The 9,515-nt window shown below is 38.1% G+C and overlaps 1 long non-coding RNA gene across 1 annotated transcript; it reads left to right on the forward strand.

Moving 5' to 3' along the window:
- The first annotated feature begins 529 nt into the window (after positions 1–529).
- Positions 530–8,146, forward strand: LOC149820983 (uncharacterized). The gene is made up of 2 exons (XR_016426631.1): positions 530–796; positions 7,660–8,146. It is a non-coding gene; the product is annotated as an uncharacterized LOC149820983 (long non-coding RNA).
- The last annotated feature ends 1,369 nt before the right edge of the window (positions 8,147–9,515 follow it).

Genomic DNA, 9,515 nt, shown 5'->3' on the forward strand with positions numbered 1-9,515 from the left:
AAATCGCAGCCTGTCGGCGTGTCTGTCGACACTGACTCCGGAGTCCCTTCCCCAGCACGAGAACGGGCTCTGGTACCACTTGTCACGGGCCTATTTCCTTCAATGGGCCAGCGCGGCGCGACGGTCCTTCCTTACCGCCGCAAGCCTACTCGTCAGCTCGCTTGCCGGTCGCGGAAGCTTATGATCAAAGTGCAAGAGAGCAAGAGAGAATAGAGGGAGAGAAGTTGCAATCACAAAAAGCAATCACAACGAGGGTGAACAAAAGAAAGCTCAACGCATTTAATTCATTCACAATTTTGCCCGCAGGCTATTACAGTTCAAGTATACGGGCTGCCCCTTCGGGGTATTAATTCACCTGAACCGGGCAGCTTACATCAGACTCAACAAAAGCAAAACAGACTCTAGCGCAACTGTACACTGTAAGTCGCAAGGGAACATGGGGAGTCCCTTGATTTTGAAGTTTTCTAGATGCCATGAGACTATCCCGTTGTTTTTTTTCTGGATGATGCCATTTTATTGAGTAGGCCAATAAATTCTTCTATTCAATGTCTCACAACTGTTCTTAGAGAATTCAATTTCTTTGCAAGCATGAGGGTGAAACAGTCTAAGTCTCCTTATTCCATTTAACTTGGAAGAAGCTGGATTGCAGGTGTTGACTGCTATCATTGGTTAGAGAGTGCGTTCATTGTCACTTAAATGGCTTGGTCATTCGCTCTTCTCTGGAGAACTCACTATGTGTGATTGCCAAGAAATTATTAATCGCATTGATTTTTGGCATGTTGGTTGGAAAGAAAAGGTACTTTCATTTCTTTGTTTCATGAAAACACATTTTGACTAGTATTCCAATATTTTGGTTTCTTTTTGGATCTCGGGTTGTATTCTGCATACCATTGAAAAGAGCTTATGCAATTTCCTTTGGAACGGGAGTGACCCATCATCATCTTCATCTTGTCGCTTGGCAAAAGTTATGTAAACCGAAGTTGGAAGGAGGTGTGGGGATTAGACATCTTGTACATGTGAATCAAGCTAACCTTGCTTACTTAGCAATAAAAATCCAAGAGAGGACTTCATCGTGGAGTCAATTTATGCATGCAAAATAATTGCATTTTAAAAGTATGTGGGCATTTGGATCAATGATAAGAGGCTATCGGGCATGGCAATGAATCATTTGGGAGATGGAGAATCATTACTACCCAAGTTTGTTGGCAGGTGGTCAATGGTGTGACAAGCCAATTTTTGGGTGGTCAATGGTGTGACAAGCCAATTTTTGAAGAATTGGATATGAACCAATTATCCCTTCTCGGTAATAGTTATCAACAAATGGTGGCACATATTGTGGATCAAGATCCTCAAAGGGCGTCCCTCTATCAGTTGCTAAAAATATCAGGCAGAATGACCCTGTGAATCCTGGAGGAAATCCATCTGGTCTACTGATTCACATCCGTGATCTTGCTTTAGTATATAGGAAAAATTACCCACTTTTGAGCAGCTTTAGTTATTGGGTATTACTTTGGTGAACTGTTATCCACTTTGCTGTAAGGAATTGAAATCGTGCTAACACTTATTCATAACTTGTCCTTAAATGACCAACACCTCATAATTCAGAAATTTATAACTTGTCTCCAATGACCATGTATATATGTTAAGGATGGTGGCAGGCTAGGAAATTGCGCTATCAATGGTTGCAACACTGTTGGAAGTCTGTTTTCTATACTGTGATATGGAAATGGTGGACAATCAGGAATAAGGTTCTTCATGTGAGGGGGTCATTTGTTCGATAAGTAAATTCAAATGAGAATTATGGGCTTCTTAAGCTCAAAGATATTTCTTTGAAAATGGTGGGATCCTTTAGTCTTGGTGTTGGTAAAGAATTGGCCCATGTTTAATATAGTGCCTGATCCCTGACTGCCATTAGGGGTCAAGAAGTTGAACATCCAAGTCGTCTGAGTTCGATACTTTCATTAGATGCAGCTTGCTTTTGTGGTCAGGAATGGAAGTGGAGACTTTCTTGTGGCTGGTGCTTCATGTTTGGACTTGGACATGCCCTCTTCCCAAAAGAGAAATATTTGGAGGAAATCTTGGAGTTGTTTTTAGTTGGAGACCGGCCAATTTCGATCTCTTTTAATAATCAGCAGTGTACGTCATGGCTTCAATCGGTCCTAGAAGGGCACAAACCTCTTCTCAATTGTTTTCCTCACATCCAGCATCATATGATTCTTCTCCAAATGATGATTTGTAATCCCAGTTCTCAAGTTTGTTTGTTACTCTCCCATATTTCTTGGATTGGTGAGTATCATGTTTGAAGAAAACAACCAGACTTCTGGGCTGACCAATGTGTTGTGTATATTACTTGTAAATACTCCCATTAACCTCTTGTATATCTTAACTCAATAAAAAGGAGGTGGCCTTTATCCCCCAGTTTTCATATAAAAAAAGAAACATGTATTTTCAACATAATATGAACAAGATTGTTAGCTTCGTTTTCATACACCATTCAAATTAAGCTAGGTATGCTATACTTTGAGAGCTCAATGATGTCCTTGACATCATGGAAACCTAAAAGGACAACACTACCTTGAGAATTGCATGATAAAGAGAAAACAAGAGCTCATAATAAGACCTGAGATTCAAGAATCAAAGTCCTATAACAAATCAGAAGCATATCACTACAGGATCCAAAGATAGAGGAGCTAATAAACAAACAGCCCCCACCCAAAAACTTGGTGGAATGATTGACACTTGGAGAACAAATAATCTCTCAAAATCCTATTGAGAGAGTGATGTCATATATAATGTGAGATATAGACATGCTAAACAACTTAGAATTTTCAGGTCAAAGTTTTGTGCAACTTCTGATGGCACCACATTTGATATGTCTGAGAAGGGTTTTAGGAGGTTGGAGATCCAAGGCCAGAACTCGCAGTGTGCTCCCTTCTCCATGAACAAACTATGTGCAGTGATTAAGGACTTGCCAATAGGTAAAGCACTGGGAGTGGATGGTTTCTAATAGAATTTTGTAGAGCTATTTGGGACAGTAGTAAACACAACTTCATGCAGGTGCTTTAGGAGTTCCCCCAAAATGCTCCCATTCCGGATAGACGGGGAGAATCACTGCTTAGTATCACTTTTAAATGCTTCATATAAAATCTTATCGAAGGTCTTAGCCAATAGGTTAAAAAAAGTGGTGCATCAGCTGCTCTCCAACACATATGCAACCTTCATCTTGGGACATCGATTGCACGACTGCTGTCTTCTGGCTTATGAGACATTGCACTTGATTCACACATCTAAGGCAGAAGCCTTCATACATGGGATAGATTTAGAAAAGGCTTTTGATCAGGTGAGTTGGTCATTCCTTTTCTATTTCTTTTAGGTTATGGGTATGGCCCATAAATTGGTGTAAGACCAAAATCCAATCCTCGAAAACAAAAGATTTTATTTGAAAAGATATTTTTTTGCAAACCAAATTCTTTTAAACAATTGTTGGATCCAAGCTTGTATGAGGTCAGACCGTTCCGCCCCAAGTGGTGAGGGATTATCTGACCAAGGCTGAGATTTACTGAAAAAGTTGGGTTTTTAAAGTATCCTTGAGCACCTATGCAGTAAGCTGAGAGTGGTGGATGTACACAAGCCTCAAACAAAAGAAAACAAGTGTGTAGTTAGTGAACAATGAGTAGGAAACTAAAATCATACAAAAAATTATTAGAAAAGAGGGAAAGAGACTACTTACTCTCATGCTCCAAGACGCCTTAGTCCTTGCTCCTACATTGACAGAGTCTCTCTTACCAACCGAAGCCAAAAATCTGGAAGGGCTTCACCTCTCTAACATGATATCTTATGTGGGAAAGGGCATTCCGAGTAGGATAGACCACTCTAATAAGATAAGTAAAAAAATCCTAAGATATAGTAGTAGACTTAGAATTTTTCCATGTTGGAACATGACAAAATCCTAAGCAAGAAAGCAGTTGTTACTATATGAAAAATATGATGCATTTTCCAAAATGCCCCAAAATTGTTGCTATTCTCCCCATGTCCAAAACCATAAATACCCAACTTTACTATGACCTTTTAACTCTGGCATGGACGAAGTTCGTGCGATATATCGCTCTACTCCTTGGATAACACAAACTCCCACTTAAAAGAGTTTCACACATTTTTTCTTATGGACATTACAAAGGTCTCATAAAATTATGTTCAAACTTTATATTAATCTTGAACTTCGGAACACCGCATATATGTCACAAAGTTCACACATAATTTTATAAAAACCCCATTTTACTCTCAAACTTCAAAACATTGCAAATGCATGACAAAGTTCACACATATGTCATAGTTGCATAAAATTATGTGTGAACATCATGAGTATAATAACCAAAACATTGCAACCCAGGGCTATTTTCGCATAATTTTTTAGGGTTATTTGTGGTCTTATAACATTCCAGAATTTTAACCCATAAATACGAAGAATTCTTTTATCTATGGTCTCATCTATGGTATTGCCTTAGCCGAATTAAGTTTTTAGGAGTTAGCCTGCGTAAGCATTGATGTTTAATAGCTTCTTAGAATTGAGTTCGAGAAAGGACATCCAATTTGACAAAACCTTTAATTTTTGAAATCACAATGGAGATAATTAATTCAAAGTCAATTAAACATTTCGGGTGAGTTACAAGTATTTAGAACCAACATTAATCTCATAAAGTGAATTGACTTAAGCATCAATGACTAGTTCTGCAGAGCACAAAAATATATGGCTCCATGTCACCAACCTCAACAACCCTAACACCGCTCCATGTTCATCATTCCCTATCTGAAAAATTCTGAAATAAAGCGAGACAGACTACACCAATCTGAGTAGAAAACACAATAACAATGTGTATTCATAGTGTCAAGTGTACATAACACACATATATTTTAAAAAACACAAGGGTACAATATTCATAAATACATGCGAACATTATACATTTCACACAATACAACCATTAATTCATCAAGCAACAATTGCAACATTTAAAACCGTATGTCACAAATATTAATATAACCATCCTACAATATCTACAATATTTACAATATTCAAGAATACATCTCAATGCATAAAAGTAAACTACTTAGTTATAATATTTATATTTCTCTATTTACCCTTCTGTGTGGGTACACATAGGGTAGAACCATGAGTCAAGTTGAGTTCACACGAGGTTCATTATGCTATGTATATTAAATACTCAAGTGATTGGCTGAAATTGAATTCAAAGGGGACAATTATCGAGTGAGAATTTTTTATAGGTCAAACTAGAATATGCTGCATCTTGAGACTTCTGTAAGAAGACATGAACCTATCACCTAGGACACATTGGTAGTCTTGGCTGCCTAACTCATGGGACCAAGGACTGAGTAAAAAGAAACATAATGATCTCGTGATATTTGTACCATCTACCCATTTTCATATGGTATCATATATCATTTTTAGATATACCTAGAATTTAAGAAAATGATATTATGAATCTCAAGCTTATGGATATGCGTGCATGTATTAGTTCATTTATTATTTGGAGTAAATCATAGCATCCCAAGGGTTTAACACAACCACAAGCCCAATGATGGGCATTCCAAGTGCTTGCATACTTTTATGCCTTATTGCACAATCATTAATCATGCAACACACAAACCAGGTGCACTTAAGGCACCACAATAGTTTCTCTGAACCATATGATCACACCAAAGCCAATGCCTGTGCATACATAAACATCATAAAGACATGTATACCATCCACATGCTACATATTCCCAAAGGGTTATTTGCATGACGCAAGTGATGCACCTCATTTCAACAAGGTACCCACAACCACAACATGAAACACATGCAATCTTCATGCATTCATTACTATTTATACAACATAAGCATATACACACATAAGGTTAGATTTTTTCCAATACAAACTGGATTTATAAGCACACTCTCATGCATAACATTAGCAAGAACAATATGTCATCATAATGCAAAGAATCATACATTTCCAATAATCGGTTTTAACCTGGATGAACTTTATGTGAGAGTAGAAGCCCCAAAGGGAGAATTGGGTATTTTTCTGATAGGAGACAATAGTGTTTTTCCTTGGAGATGGAAAATCCGTCCACCCGGTTTCATCAATTTGCAAATTCTTCCTCAGCCAGTTAAAAAAATAAAATTGGCTGATATTATGACAATACTAGGTAGTATAGATATCATTGTGGGAGAAGTTGAAATGATAATTGAAGAAGCACAAGCTATCAATTCTTTTTTCAGATCGGAATCCTCAAAGGAGGTCTATGGGCTCATATGGTTACTTGTACCTATTTTGACTCTTGTATTGGGAATCACAATAGGGGTATTAGTAATTGTGTGGCTAGAAAGAAAAATATCTGCAGGGATACAACGACGAATTGGTCCTGAGTATGCCGGTCCCTTGAGGATTCTTCAAGCTCTAGGGGATGGGGTCAAACTACTTTTCAAAGAAGATCTTCTTCCATCTAGAAGATGAAACTCATTATTGGATTTCACAACAGTCATAACCGTTCAAGAATTATCTCTAACATCATGAACTTAAACTTACCACATTAACCACATGCAGAAGATAACCAGATTTTATCATATATGTGTTGTACATGAATTTCAATAAATTAAACCATGCTAAATAAGTATTTATTTATCCTAAACTGATTCTCATTCAAGAAAAGCATCAAGAAATTCAAGAAAACCGATTTCTCATACATGATTAGTATAGATTCAGTACCTATCCTAATAGGCACATGTGATTCATGCCTAAGTTGATCACTTTAAAAAGATTTAATCATCCAAAATGACTTAGGGGAAAATGTTTCGGGTTTTTCTGAAAACCGATTCCTTTTTTACATCTTTTTGTGGTTCAAAACCTCAAGATCTAGCATCATATCAGTCCTTGCTCAATTCCAAAACTGACATAGATGCACTGATCCTCACATAATCACAAACATAAACCGAAACAAGAACCCTAAACCGTTTCCAGCAAAACACGGGCTTTTCCCCAAAAAACAAATTTTTTTTAAAACTGCCCTGCTTCACTTTCACTTTCAGTAGTATATCAGTCATGACCCATGTTCAAACCGTATGGTTGCTACCATGTGGTCAAAATAGGAGGGGTGGTGCTTAGAGTTTAGAAGCAGAACCTCGGGTGCAGCAATCAGTGAAAAAAATCACTTCTCTAATTTTACAAACTTGACCTAAGGACCAAGACAAAACTATTATTTGAAAACATTCCACCGACGAGAGATTTTCAGTGAAATCGTTTTATCATTCATTATGCCCTACACAGTACAATTTCTTCTAAATGGAGCTCTTCAGGGTGGGGGCTTCCACCAAGAGGTTCTACTTTTGGTTGCCGTCTCTTACAAGGAAAGGTTAAGACAGATAACATAGCAAGTGCAAGATGTGTAATTCCCATGAAGATTTTTTTTTTGAAAGGCAAGCTAGGGTTAGGCAGATCCCTACCAGATATCTCTTAAACCCTATGAAGAATTTACGAAACACTTATTTGGAGAATGCTCTTTTATAAGCGATTCATTGCAAATCGCGTGGGGGTATTTTGGCCGAGATGTTAACAACTATCATTCGATCAGAAAAATGATTTTGGCTCTTGATTTTCAGCAGATGGGTAGCAAGTGGGTCTTTGTGAGGCGTTGTTGGCTCTTGGTATCTTGGAAGCTGGTATGGGTTGAAAGAAACAATAGAACCTTCAATGGTTCCTCCTACAAATCTCTGGAGATCATTCTGGATATGTTCAATGGGAACTCAAGCAGTGGTGTAGACTCAAGTGACCTGGATCTGACCTGCAATGGCTTGGAATTCCCAGAACTGATTCTAGTTTTATTTTATTTTACTTTGCTTATTTGTAGGCTTTTGGGTGACATGTCGTCCCCTGTGTATGCGCTATAATTGTTGATTTATAGCAAATATGACCAAATGTTTTATCTCAAAAAAAAAAATAGTGCTTTTAATACTAGTTCCCCACCTATACACAGGTTTCTTGACATCTTTGTGCTTCAATCAATAAACTTTGTTGCACTGTTTGCGACAATTGTGAGCTGAATTCTGATATTTTCTCTCTTCAAAATAAAATTCTGGTAATTTCTGTTTTTGTGGTCTTCATGCCGTTCAATTCTGGTTGTTAGCTGTTCCAAAATTATTGTTTAGTCAGTTCATACCATCCATACATAATGTTTTGATCTAAGATTTCATTTGTTTCATGTTTCAGCAGTAGCATATGGCTCTATGAAGCTAAGGTCTAAAATATGTAATAAACAAGTATTTCTACGACTCTACCACCCAGTCAATTCTGTTCCACTTAATCCCTCTTTCATGGCAGCATGTCATTCCCGCTAAGGAATGGGAAATCTTTCTCCTGGTAAATTGAGTTTGATTCTTAAAAAACAAGAGCCTAGTTCTGTTTTTTTTTTCAAAATGAAAATATTTGTTTTTGACAGATTTCTAATGCGAAGCAAGTCAACAAGTTTTCTACTTATAAGACCACCATATGACTTAGGAGAAGGATACTTCTAAGAATTGGGTCTTGTGAGGTCGATAATCAATATGGTCTTGATAAGATCATCTTAGCCACACAATATAAACACCGACACAAAACCCATCTCACGTCCAATTTGGCTTTTTCTGCTGCATCATCATCTTCCTTGCCACCACTGTCAGGCCGCACTACGTCTAGCTAGTTGCACCGCATCTAATTCACATGTATAATGATGGCATTCGAGATGATCAACATGACCGTCTCCCTTCAAATAAATTTTAAAAACAATGAATAGAGGGCATGATATCGATCTTTGACCAACCTGAGTTCAAGGCCTCCACGCAAAAAGAAATTTGGCGCAGCCTGACAGTTATTTGGTCATTCGTTATTATTCCATTCAGATGTTTTCTTTTGAAATTGAGTGTCAGGGAAATTTATTGAGTTGATCTATAGCCAGCCTCTAGATATCGAGAGCGTTCTCTCTTTCAAAAAAAAAATATCGATAGCGGTTCAGGGAGCGGTGCATATACCAGTTCGCCAAGTTGACTGTGTAAAGTTTTTGAGAATGAAAAAAATGGGGAGAATGCCTCCCTATTTTCCCCTTTCACATTAAAAAAAAAAAATTAGAGATTTGAAGAAAATGTTTTTTTTCCTCGTTGATTCAGCTCAACCGGCCGGATTAGTTTCGAATCAACCAAGGGAGAGAAAATAAGAGAACGTTTCTCTCTCTCTCGGTTGGCAGGGAATAAAAAAATAACTTTTTGTGCAAACAGGGAGAAAGGAAAGAGAGAGGGGAGAGGAAAGGGAAATGGATGAACAGCGAGAAGGAAGGTGCCGGCGGCGGAAGGTGCTGTCAACATGCCACTGCTCATCGTCGAGCGTGCTCCCTTAGTCGCTCTTTACGGACTATGAGCCGCCCGCAACAGACCGGTCGTCATCGGAGAACAGGTCAGGGACCGCAGGGACTCGTGCCTGCACCGGCTCG

This window comes from Nuphar pumila, chromosome 12, assembly GCF_984573655.1.
Source record: "Nuphar pumila chromosome 12, dmNupPumi1.hap1.1, whole genome shotgun sequence".
NCBI classification, from domain to species: Eukaryota; Viridiplantae; Streptophyta; class Magnoliopsida; order Nymphaeales; family Nymphaeaceae; genus Nuphar; species Nuphar pumila.